The sequence below is a fragment of the Lissotriton vulgaris genome, chromosome 3_1, assembly GCF_964263255.1.
Source record: "Lissotriton vulgaris chromosome 3_1, aLisVul1.2, whole genome shotgun sequence".
NCBI classification, from domain to species: Eukaryota; Metazoa; Chordata; class Amphibia; order Caudata; family Salamandridae; genus Lissotriton; species Lissotriton vulgaris.
Genome location: NC_141689.1, coordinates 1,923,387,846 through 1,923,399,474, shown reverse-complemented (window position 1 = coordinate 1,923,399,474; position 11,629 = coordinate 1,923,387,846). Strand labels below are relative to the sequence as shown.

At 47.5% G+C, this 11,629-nt stretch overlaps 1 pseudogene; it reads right to left on the bottom strand.

Annotated features, from left to right (window-relative positions):
* Positions 1 to 3,534: 3,534 nt before the first annotated feature.
* Positions 3,535 to 3,828, bottom strand: LOC147728628 (large ribosomal subunit protein P2 pseudogene; annotated as a pseudogene).
* Between the last annotated feature and the right edge of the window lie 7,801 nt (positions 3,829 to 11,629).

The window sequence follows — 11,629 nt, the reverse complement described above, 5'->3', positions numbered from 1 at the left end:
AGAGAAAATACACCTGACTGTAGCCTAGAGGGAGAAGCTCCTCCATCTTTCCTTTTTCAAATCAAATCAAATCAGGTGTCTGTTAAGCGCGACTACTCACCCTTAGGGGGCTCAAGGCGCTTGGGGTGTAGGGGGGGGGCGGTTTGCAGGTTCCAGTCCAGCAAGGAGGGGGTCTGTCGAAGAGCCAGGTTTTGAGGTTTCTTGCGAAGATGGGGAGCGTGTTATCTGTCTGAGGTGGAGCGGAAGGTCGTTCCAGGCACTGGCCGCGCGGAAGGAGAAGAAGCAGCCTCCCGATCTGGTCTTTCTGGTGTGGGGGACCACGGCATAGGAGAGCTGGGTTGATCTTAGGGTCCTTTGGGGTGCGTGGAATTTAAGCCCGCTGTTCAGGTATGCTAGTCTGGTGTCATGGAAGGCCTTGTGAGCGTGGGTTAGCATCTTGAAGGTGAATCTAGATTCGATGGGGAGCCAGTGGAGTGTGCGCAGGTGCTGGGAGATGTGGCAGTGGCTTGGCAGTTTGAGGACCAGTCTTGAGGCGGCGTGTTGGATGTTCTGTAGCTTGCGGTGAGGTTTTTGTTTATTCCGGCATAGAGTGCATTGTCGTAGTCGAGCCTGCTGGTGACCAGGGCGTGAGTAACAGTCTTTCTGTGTTTGAGGGGATCCATTTGAAGGTCTTACGTAGGAGGCGGAGGGTGTTAAAGCAGGAGGACGAGACAGAGTTGATCTGGCGGTCCATTTTGAGCTCTACGTCCAGGATGATTCTTAGGTTGCGTGCGTGGTCCATGGGGGTGTGCGGGCTTCTGGGGTCGGGGGCCACCAGGTGTCGTTCCAGGCAACTGGGTTTGGGCCCATGATGAGTACTTCCATTTGTTTGTGTTTAGTTGTAGGCAGCTGTTTTTCATACATTTGGCGATGGCGATGGCTTCCATGCCTTCTCGAAAGTTGTGTCAGGCGGTGTTGGGTTCGTTGGATAGGTATATGATGAGTTGGGTGTCGTCTGTGTATGACACAATGTTGAGTGCGTAGGCTCTGGCGATGGGGACGAGCGGTGCCATGTAGACGTTGAAGAGCTTGGGGGTGAGGGAGGACCCCTGGGGGACACTGCAGGTGGTAGGTGTAGGGTCTAAGAGGAAAGGGGAGTCTGACCCGCTGCACTCTGCCAGAGAGGAAGGAGCAGATCCATTCGAGGGTCTTGTCTTGGATCCCTGCGTCGTGGAGTCTGCGTATAAGGGTGCGTTGAGAGACTGTGTTGAACGCTGCTGAGAGGTTGAGGAGGATGAGGGCTGCTGTTTCTCCGCTGTCCAGTAAGGTATGGATGTCGTCTGTTGTGGCAAGGAGGGCGGTTTCCGTACTGTGGTTTTTTTCTGAAGCCAGATTGGGAGGAGTTGAGGATGTTGTGCTCTTCGATGAAAGTGGCGAGTTTGCTGTTAATGGCTTTCTCAATGACTTTTGCTGGGAACGGGAGCAGGGAGATGGGTCTGTAGTTTTTTAGGTCGGTGGGGTCCGCCGAGGGTTGCTTCAGGAGGGGGTTGAACTCAGCGTGTTTCCAGTCATCAGGGAACAAGGCGGTTGCCAGGGAGTGGTTGATGGTGTGGCAAAGCATGGGTGCAATGGTGTTGGCGGCTCTGTTGAAAATGTGGTGGGGGCAGCGGTCCGTGGGGGTCCCGGAGTAGATTTACTTCATCGTCTTCAGTATGTCTTCGGTGGTGAGGGCTGTCCAGTTGTCTATCACTAGCTTCAGAGTGTCGGGGGTGGTTGATGAGGGTTCAGTGTGTTGGTTGTCTTCGTCGAAGTTGTCGTAGATGCTCTTGATTTTGTGGTGGAAAAAGGGGCTGAGTTTGTCGCAGAGATCTTGTGAGGGAGGGATGTCAGTGGAATCGCTGGTGGGTTGGGCAAACTCCTTGATGATGTTGAAGACTTTTTTGCTGTTGTGTGCATTAGTGGAGATTCTGTCTTCAATCGCTCTTTTCCTAGTTTTTCTAATGAGTTGGTGGAGGGCGTTGTTGTGACCTTCTGTGGGTGTGTCCTGCTGAGTACGTGGGTTCGGTCATGATCTGGCAGAGTCTAATGTTGTGGAGGTTGTCCAGGAGGGATGTGGTGCTGGGGTTCAGTGGGTTGTCGAGGTGGAAGTTGGGGTCTTCCAGTAGGGTGTAGTTGGTGGACGCGATGGCATGCGGGGAAATGATGTCCATGATGGAGTTGGCGAAAAGTCTGCGGGGTCCAGGGGTCAGTAGATGAGGGTTCCACTGAGGGTGGAGGTAGGGCTGGCCAGTATCTTGAAGTGAAGATGTTCCATCAGGTCTGTGGACTCGTCGAGGAGTGTGCTCAGGCGAAGGGTGGATTTGTGGACAATGGCAATTCCTCATCCAGGGCGGGTGGGGCGGTCATTCCTGGAGATATTGTATCCTTTGGGAATGGCGATAGCGATGTTCGGTCCCGAGGTGGTGTTGGTCCCAGTTTCGGTAAAGAATGCTATGTCCGGGGTAGTACTTTCGAGGAGGTCCCAGATTTCAGTGACGTGTTTTTTGAGGGATCGGACGTTGAGGAGGATGCATTGCAGGGTCTTTGGTTTGGTTGTGTTCTTGTGGGCGGATTGCGCTGGGTCAGTGGTATTGGCGGTGCTGCAGGTGTGCCGGCAGAGGTGACAGCTGACGGGTCCCTGGGTGTCGGCTGGTGATGCTAGCTTGCAGTTGTTGTTGCGGCCTGGGTTGAGAGCGTGGCGTGCTGGGTCGTAGCATTGGCCGTGCAGAGATCCAGGGTTCCTGGGGCTGGTTGCAGTCGGGTCGCGGACAGGCACTGATGGGATTGCCTTTGCCGCCATTAAGTAGGTGTTGGGTAGGGCTGGACAGCTGGGAGGTGGGGAGGGGAGCTGGATTGGGCTTGGCGCACTGGTTGTACTGGGGGGAGGGGCAACGGGGGCAGCAGCGGCGGGGAAAAACGGGCTAAAAAAGGCAAAAGGGAAAAGGCAAAATGAGAGAAAAGTGCAAATAAGGCAGTAAAAGTGCAAGAAAGATTGGAGGAAAGACACAGAGGACACAGGAGAGTGAAAGGGGGAGATTGAGATGAGGGTAAAAACGAGTGAAAAATGGAGAAAAGACACAGGAGAGTGAAGAGGGGAGCTTGAAATGAGGGGAAAACTACAGAAAATGGAGGTTAAGACCTAGAAGGAGAATGAAGGGGGGAGATAGAAGTGAGGGAAAAAACAAGTAAGAAAGGAGAGAAAAAGCAGAGCATGAGAATGTAGACAGAGGTCCACTGGACCACCAGGGATGTGGCGCAGGTGAAACCTGCGGGTGGAGGAGGGCCTTGAATACCAACACTCGAGAGTGCAGGGTCTTGGCGGAAGGCCTCACTTAATGGTGGAGCTGCGAGGGAGGGAGAGCAATTTCATTGACAATTAGTCAGCCAATTTAGATCCACTAATTGGCGGCTTCTTGCGCTTGGAGCGAGCACCCTCTCCCGGCAAAACTGATCTATTCTATTTTTTACTATTTGTAATATTTTTTTTAACTTGAGATGTCCATCAAAATGGTATGTCTAATCGAAGAGACCAAATCCCATATCTTCATCAGACTTTTCAGATTTCTCCTTCTTCTCTTCCTCTTTCTTTTCGGCTGGTGGTGCAGCTCTGCCAGCAGCCGCAGCACTAGCAGCAGGTGCAGCAACATCGCCACCTGCTGGAACACAGGCTAACATCCCGAGGCCTGCATTGACAACTTCATCAAGACCTTTACAGTTTAGTTCAGTGATGACCTGTTTGAGACATTCAGAATCAGAGGGGTTGTTGTTGCCTCCAAGGGCGGCAAGTAGGTAAGCGCCCACGTAACGCATTTGTCTCTAACAGACGCGAAACAGTGTGCACACTCCTCTCGTCTCCGACCGAAGTTTCACATCCACTCAGGGACCAATTGGGGAGAGGTAAAGAACAATGCCTTCCGGCCATAAGCAACACGCAACTTAACTGGGAACAGCATTGCATAAGAGATCCACTTATCATGGAGGCACCTATTGACTTCTGTAAAGGAAGGCCTTCGATTTTGCTCTTCCCTTGTGAAATCAGAGAACACAATTGCTTTCTGGTTTTGTAAACAATAGCACCTTTCATTCGAGCCTGCACTAGGATATGCTCCAGGTCCCTGAAATATAGTAGTCTAGCAATCACTGCTCTTGCTGGTTCTCCTGGCTGAGGAGGCTGTCCATGGACCCGTGCGCCCTGTCCACAGCATAATGCTGAGATAGTCCTTCAGGTACCACAACCTCCTTCAACCATGTCTTCTAATTGAAGTCATGTTACCGACACCATCTATCTGTTCTGGCAGCCCTATGATGTGAACATTATTTCTTGTCTCTCTCTTTTATTTTGGTACTTTTCCTCATCATCCTATTGTATTCAACTACTATGGTGTATGTATTTATGGTGCATTATAGCTTCATTTTGCACTGTGCATTTATGGTGTAATGTAGCTAAACAGTGCCGAATATTTATGCTGTGTCATGAATTGGGAGTTACAAATGTTGAACTTAATTTACACACCTCCAATTAAACCACATCAAAAACCAGGAGAGAGTGCCTACAGCTGGACTCTATTTATGGTGGTTTTTTTGCTACACAAGATGCTCTATTTATACAGTGCTATGATTTATAGGTATCAAGTATGTTTTATGTATCCAATGCTATGGTTTAGGGGTAACGTATGTTTTACATAGTATACACGGTTCCAATGACCCCACATTAAGTTCAAACTAGGCTCAGGTGGTAAACGCCTCTCCGCTCATGGAGTTTGCGAAATCTGGGCACTCTGCACTCTGCATAGGAGCACAGAGTTCCTGAATTCTGCCTTTTTGTGCATACAGCCATTGAGCTTTTGCCATAGGCTTACATGCATTCTTTGTTCCCCATGCCTCCTAGCTCAGTGTTGTTGTTCACCATGTGGTACTGGCTGGCATCCATTGTGTGCATCCAGCCAGTGTGCCTTTGCCATAGGCTTGCAGTCGTTCTTTATTCCCTATTTCTCCTTGCTCAGTGTTGTTGTTCAGCATGTGGTACTGTCTGGCAACCATTATGTGCATCCAGCCAGTATGCTTTTGGCATAGGCTGGCATGCATTCTTTGTTCCCCATGCCTCCTTGCTCAGTGTTGTTGTTTGGCCATGTGGCACTGGCTGCAGCCATTTTTGTGCATCCAGCCAGTGTGCTTTTGCCATAGGCTTGCATGTGTTCTTTGTTCCCAATGCCTCCTCATTAAGAGTTGTTGTTTGACCACGTGGCACTGGCTAGCAGCCATTTCTATGCATCCAGCCAGTGTGCTTTTGCCATAGGATTGCATGCGTTCTTTGTTATCTATGTGTCCAAGCTCAATGCTGTTGTTTGACCAAGTGGCACTGGCTGGCAACCATTTTGTGCACCCAGCCAGTGTGCGTTTGCCATAGGCTTGAATGTGTTATTTGCTCCCCATGACTCCTTGCTCACTGTTGTTGTTCACTATGTGGTACTGGCCGGCAGCCATTTTGTGCATCCAGTCAGTGTGCTTTTGCCATAGGCTTGCATGCGTTCTTTGAACTCCATGCCTACTTGCTCAGTGTTACTGTTTGACCACGTATCACTGGCTGGAAGATATTTTGTGCATCCAGAGAGTGTGCTTTTGCCATAGGCTTGCATGCGTTCTTTGTTCCCATGCCCCCTTGCTCAGTGTTGTTGTTTGATGATGTAGCCCTGTCTGGCAGCCTTTTTGTGCATTAGCCAGTGTGTACTTTTGCCAAAGGCTTGCATGCATTCTTTGTTCCCCATGCCTCCTTGCTCAGTGTTGTTGTTTGACCATGTGGCACTCACTGGCAGCAATTTTGTGCATCCAGTTAGTGTGTTCTCGCCATAGGCTTGCATGCGTTCTTTGTTTCCCATGCCTCCTTGCTCAGTGTTGTTGTTTGACCATGTGGCACTGGCTGGCAGCCATTTTGTGCATCTAGCCAGCGTGCCTTTGTCATAAGCTTGCATGAATGGATGTGATATCATTTTAATAATATGCTTAAGGATCATTGTATTATGCATATCAAGAATATGATTTTGAGGAACAGTGCTTATGTATTAGAAGCATTTTTTGCATTTGTTTTATTTTGCACCTCTTTGCCTCATAATAGGTTTCTTCTCATCCTCCCATATAAATATTGGCAGTAAATGATAGTTTTTTTATTACAATTTTTATTTTATCTTTTTCATTTGTTGTATATTAATTTAAATGTTTTATTTACATGTTTTAGTTATTTTTTAAAAAGAACATTTCAAAAAAATGTGTTTGTTTTTAAAAAAAAATTGTAATTACATATGTATTATTATTTGTAAACGTGTATAATTTTTTGCAAATTATTTTACATTTTTTTTCATTTTACCTTGGTCGATTTATTTATCCATCCATCCTTCCACCACAGGCGCACAGCTGCGCAACAGCATTAGTTTTCTTACGTATGACTTCATTTCCTCCTGGACAAATCAGCATAATTTATTTTATAATGAATATTCCATTTCCCCCGAGCCACACTGCCTGCCATCATACATGCACAAATTGGCATTTTTTACAAGATTAATATTACATTTACCCATGCAGTTCCCTGAGTTCCACAGGTGCCTCCTTTATGGAAATAAAGGAAAGAGCTCTATCTGTCTATTGTGTGTGTTATCCCGACAGGGAATTACATTTTATGATATGGTCAACCTGCAACAATGTCACATTTCACTAAATGTTTTTCTTGCTTTTTTGCTTTTAGGTGCACAAGAGAAGAGACATCACCCAAAGTTCTGCCAAACAGACGACCTGTACAGTGATGTCACACGTCAGTCCTCCAATCTCTTCCACTTGTGGAGCTTGGTGCCATTGCCAACTGAGAGCTTTAGGATGGTCCCAAAGAAAGTTGCTCAAAAGAAAGTAGTCAGTTAGTTGAAGCTGTTTTCCACTAGTGGCGTGTCAGCCCAAAATCTTTTTTGGACAGCGTTATGTGCCTGCTGCACCGGCCTCCGGGTAACAAGCTGGGAGGAGCAAGCCTGCTTCAACAGCTCCACCCCAACCTAAGCTCAAGACCATGTCTGTCAGTGAGGCAGCCACTGCAATCCTGACGACGCAGATGAACAGTGACATTGAATTGGATTAGTCACAAAGCAGTGCCTAATCATTTCAGAAAGCAGAGCAAAGTGGGCAGCAGTCACAGCCTGTAATAGTAGATCTTTCTGAAGTTGGAGCAGTAGAGGGAGTCAAGCTTCCTGCCAACCAAGCACCTCCTCTTGTAGAATCAGTGGCTGATAGATGTCCAACAAGGAAAATGAAAGGCTACTACTCCACCATCTTCTTCAAGCACCACTTCTTATGATGGTGATGCAGACATGGAATGGACCCCGGCAGAGTCTGGGAGACGCAGGAGAGGCAAGGGAAAATAGAATTCCTGAAAGACTTTGAATTATGGAAGGAGATGATGAGGAGTATGACAACAATGAGCTAGTCATTATGGAAGGTGACACAGAGGAGTCTGACATTGCTATTCAACCTGCTCCAAGGGATGTGTCTCGGGTAGCACCACCTCCTCCAATATTTGCAACCCCCCAGCTGAGACCTGCACCAACTCCTACCTCAGTAGAAGTATTCACTGTAGAGAGGCAATCAACGGGAGGCCCCCTGACCACCAGTTCATATTCAGCCTTTGTCAGAGGTACAGTAAAAAAGTACTCCTTCCCAGTTTGGGACTTTCTTACAGTTAGCCAAGTGGAGGAGCACATTGCAGTATGCCCCATGTGCCACACAAATGTTCTTCAAGGTAATCCTGGTTCACATTATGGTACTGGAGGCCAAACTGCCCATATGAAAAACACAGCACAATCAAGTGGGAGGAGCACCTTAAAAAAATTGCTAAACGTGGTCATGTTGGTGAGGAGATCTGGGGAACATTAGCTAAAAATGCAATTATGTTGGGAGATGAAGATGAGGAAGAACAGTGTGGCAACCTGGGCTCAAACACGCAACCTGGGCTTCATCCTGGACTCCTCCCTCACGATGACCAGACAAGTCAACGCCGTCTCCTCATCGTGCTTCAACATCCTGCGCATGCTACGTAAGATCTTCCGGTGGATCCCCACCGAGACCAGGAAGACGGTCACCCAGGCCCTCGTCACCAGCCGACTGGACTACGGCAACTCCCTCTACGCCGGAACCACCACCAAACTCCAGAAGAGACTCCAGCAGATCCATTACGCCTCAGCACTACTCATCCTGGACATCCCCCATTGCAGCCACATCTCCGGACACCTAAGAGATCTGCACTGGCTCCCGGTCAACAAGAGAATCACCTTCCGTCTCCTCACCCACGCACACAAAGCCCTGCACAACCAAGGACCAGCATACCTCAACAGCCGCCTCAACTTCAACGCTCCCACACGCCAGCTTCAATCGACCAGCCACGCCCTCGCCGCCGTCCCCCGGATCAGAAAAGCCACCACAGGAGGAAAGTCCTTCTCCTACCTGGCCGCCAAGACTTGGAACTCCCTCCCGACCAACCTCCCCCTGACCCAGGACCACCTTGCCTTCAGGAAACAGCTCAAGACCTGGCTGTTCGAGCAGTAGCGGACCCCCCCTCCCCTAGCGCCTTGAGACCCTCCGGGTGAGTAGTGCGCTATATAAATACCTTGATTGATTGATTGATTGATTGACATCCTCACACAAAGCAGCCCTGGCTCCAGCAGTGCACCAGCAGAATCATCCACCTCAGTGACTTCACAATGGCACAAGAAAACTCAGAGTAAAATTGAGACACTGCGGCATACAGTGACTGCCCCACCATGACGCACATTAAGTCTACCACCACCTACTTCTCTAACGTCGCCTGTGTCAGTGGGCCCAGAAAATAAGAAAATCTAGGCTACTACTACATGTGTGTTCAGGCAGAGGTGGCCCTACGAGCCCAACCACTCAACGGCATATTTGTTCAATGGGAAGCTGGAAAAAATGTTAGTAAAGGATCTTCACCCTTTTTCTTTTGTGGAAGGAGTGTAATTCTTAGAATTTGTAGCAGCCGTCTGCCCGAAATGGAATGTTCCAATCGGATATGTTTTGCTGTTCATGGACTGCATCATGAAGTGCTACAATTGGTTGAACATGCTTTGCAGCAAAGTATTGTTCACACTATCCACCTGATGACAGCCATGTGGGCCAGTTGTCAGGTGACTGATTACATGTGAATCAATGAACATTGGATGTCTTTTGCGGGGCTAAAGCAAAAGATATCTACAGGCCTTGGCCCTGAAGAAAATTTTAGGAGTGTTACAAGACATGCAACAGTGGCATGTTTGCCACGGAGAAATTGCATACAGCTGCAAACATCTTGGACGTATTCATGTCTGAATGGCTGCTACCCAGAAGTTTCAGAATTGGATTTGTTGCCACAGATAATGGCAGTCACATAGTCAAGGCCATGGCAGATGGTGGCTATTTCATGGTTCTGCGTTTGGCCCATTGAATCAACCTGATGGTGTAAGATGTTCTAAAAAAAGAAGACATAGTCTGCAACATACTAACAACCTGCAGAAGAATTTGCACTAATTTCAGCCATTCTTTTAAAGCCTGGAAGCATTGGTGGAATATTCAGCAGGCTAATAGAGTACAAGTTAAAGCCTTGATACAGGAGATGCCAACACGTTGGAATTTGGCCTAGTACATGTTGCAACGCCTGTTTGAGCAGTACGTACAGATCAATGACTATGCCATTCAAAGAGAATGGGATGCAGTTGGGAAAGCTATAGCCATGGACGTGGAGAAATGGGGCCTAGTCAAATGCCTGAAACAGATGCTGCTCCCCTTTGAGGTTTTCAAAGGGGAAGTCATCAAGGAGGAAAGTACGATGGGCCAAGCTATCCTGTTGTTGTGCCTGCTACAGGACCAGCTAAAGAAGGTATCTGAAAGGTTCGTCCCCACAGATGTGAACAAAAACGCTGAAGTGCATACCTTGGTTGAGAGCTTACTCTTTCAACTGGCTTTCAATGCAAGGCTGTAAGAGAACACCATCTCATCCAAAGAGTACATCCGTGCCACACTACCTGATAGAGGGCACAAATTCTGCCCACTTTCATTCCTATTTTTGAAGGGGATGTTTCAAAATACAAGACAGGGATTGTTGAGGAATCCGGAGACCTGGATGAAGAATGGCTAAAACATAAAGTCCCATCCCGTAGTTCTGGTGTCCCATCTTCAACTTCCAGCAAGGGCAATCTTGTCTCACAGCAACAAACAACACCATCAACCAGAACACCGGCAACAACAGCAACAGAAAGACCATACCCAACCTCTGCATTGTAATGGTTTTGTCGACAGGGCTGAGGCTATGGCAAAAGAGGCCAAGCAAGTAGCAGCACCATTGACCATTCACATGATGTTTCAGGAGTATCTGGATGATCCAAAAGAGGTCTATGTGGATCAAAACCCATTGATGTATTGGTATGGGAAGATGCACCATTGGCCAGAGCTCAGCAGGCTGGCAATAAAGTACCTGGCTTGCCCTGTAGCCAGGGTTTCTGCTGAGCATGTATTCAGTGCAGCTGGTGCATTTGTTACAGGGAGAAGTACCAGTCTCCAGCCTCAAAAAATGGAGAGATTGACTATTATCGCAATGCCCAACAATTCATACTACACAATTACACCGTTCCTGAAACAGCACAAGAGGAGGATGATTGGTCAGAATTAAGTATGTTAGCTGACCAACTTATGGGTGAACCACCTGAGTTTGAGGACACATTCTATTTTCCGGACTGAGTGTGCCAGTGCCACTATAGGATTTTTTAATTCATTCTTTTTGAACTTCTTTATTGGAAAAAAATAGCTAGTGGAAGAAAATGTTTGTGTCAGATTTATATGCCGCCCCACAATCTTTTAGTCACATGTATTGCTGGATTACAGTTGGACCAGTGTGCAGTGAAGAAGCCTCCACAATTCCTTCATGACATTGGAGGCAATGCCTGCCTCCCTCGCATGCCTATTCTTTTTTTGCATAACTTAGCAGGGCTTCCCCAGAAGATTGATGATTTACACGAGTACCAATACCAAATTCCAATGTGTTGCCTGCATCAAAGATGTAATTGTGTACCTACTACCTAACTTACCCATGCTTGGATTTTAAGAGGTAACTATAATTTCTTCCGTGAATGAGTGAATTTGAGTGATGATTGATGATTCATGTGGCAGCAGACAGTGAAGGAGGGTGTTCAACTGTAATTTAGGAACCTGCTTGAAATGATTTGCAATAGTTTGGGCCTGAATGATGGGTGATACTTTTTTCTTGGAGGTGATTGGCCCTTACAAACGCACTTAGTGAAAATTAACCTGTACGGTCCACTCCTATTATACTTCTGTTTTTAAATCACCTAGGAGGGCTACCCTACCACTGGTGGCAAAAGTGATACTCTGAGTCCTCTTGTTTTTTTTCTCTGCCTTTGAGTCTTCTTTGTTCACTCCTCATTCAGCTTACCTTTCTTCTGTCCTTCTCCTTGACTGTAAAATACAGTTTCTGTATTACAATCTGCAGGTCTTCTTGTCTCCTTCATGAATAAGAGGCGAAAGCTGAGCTCAACACTCCCAATTACCTACCAGACCAGTCCAGAGAGGCACC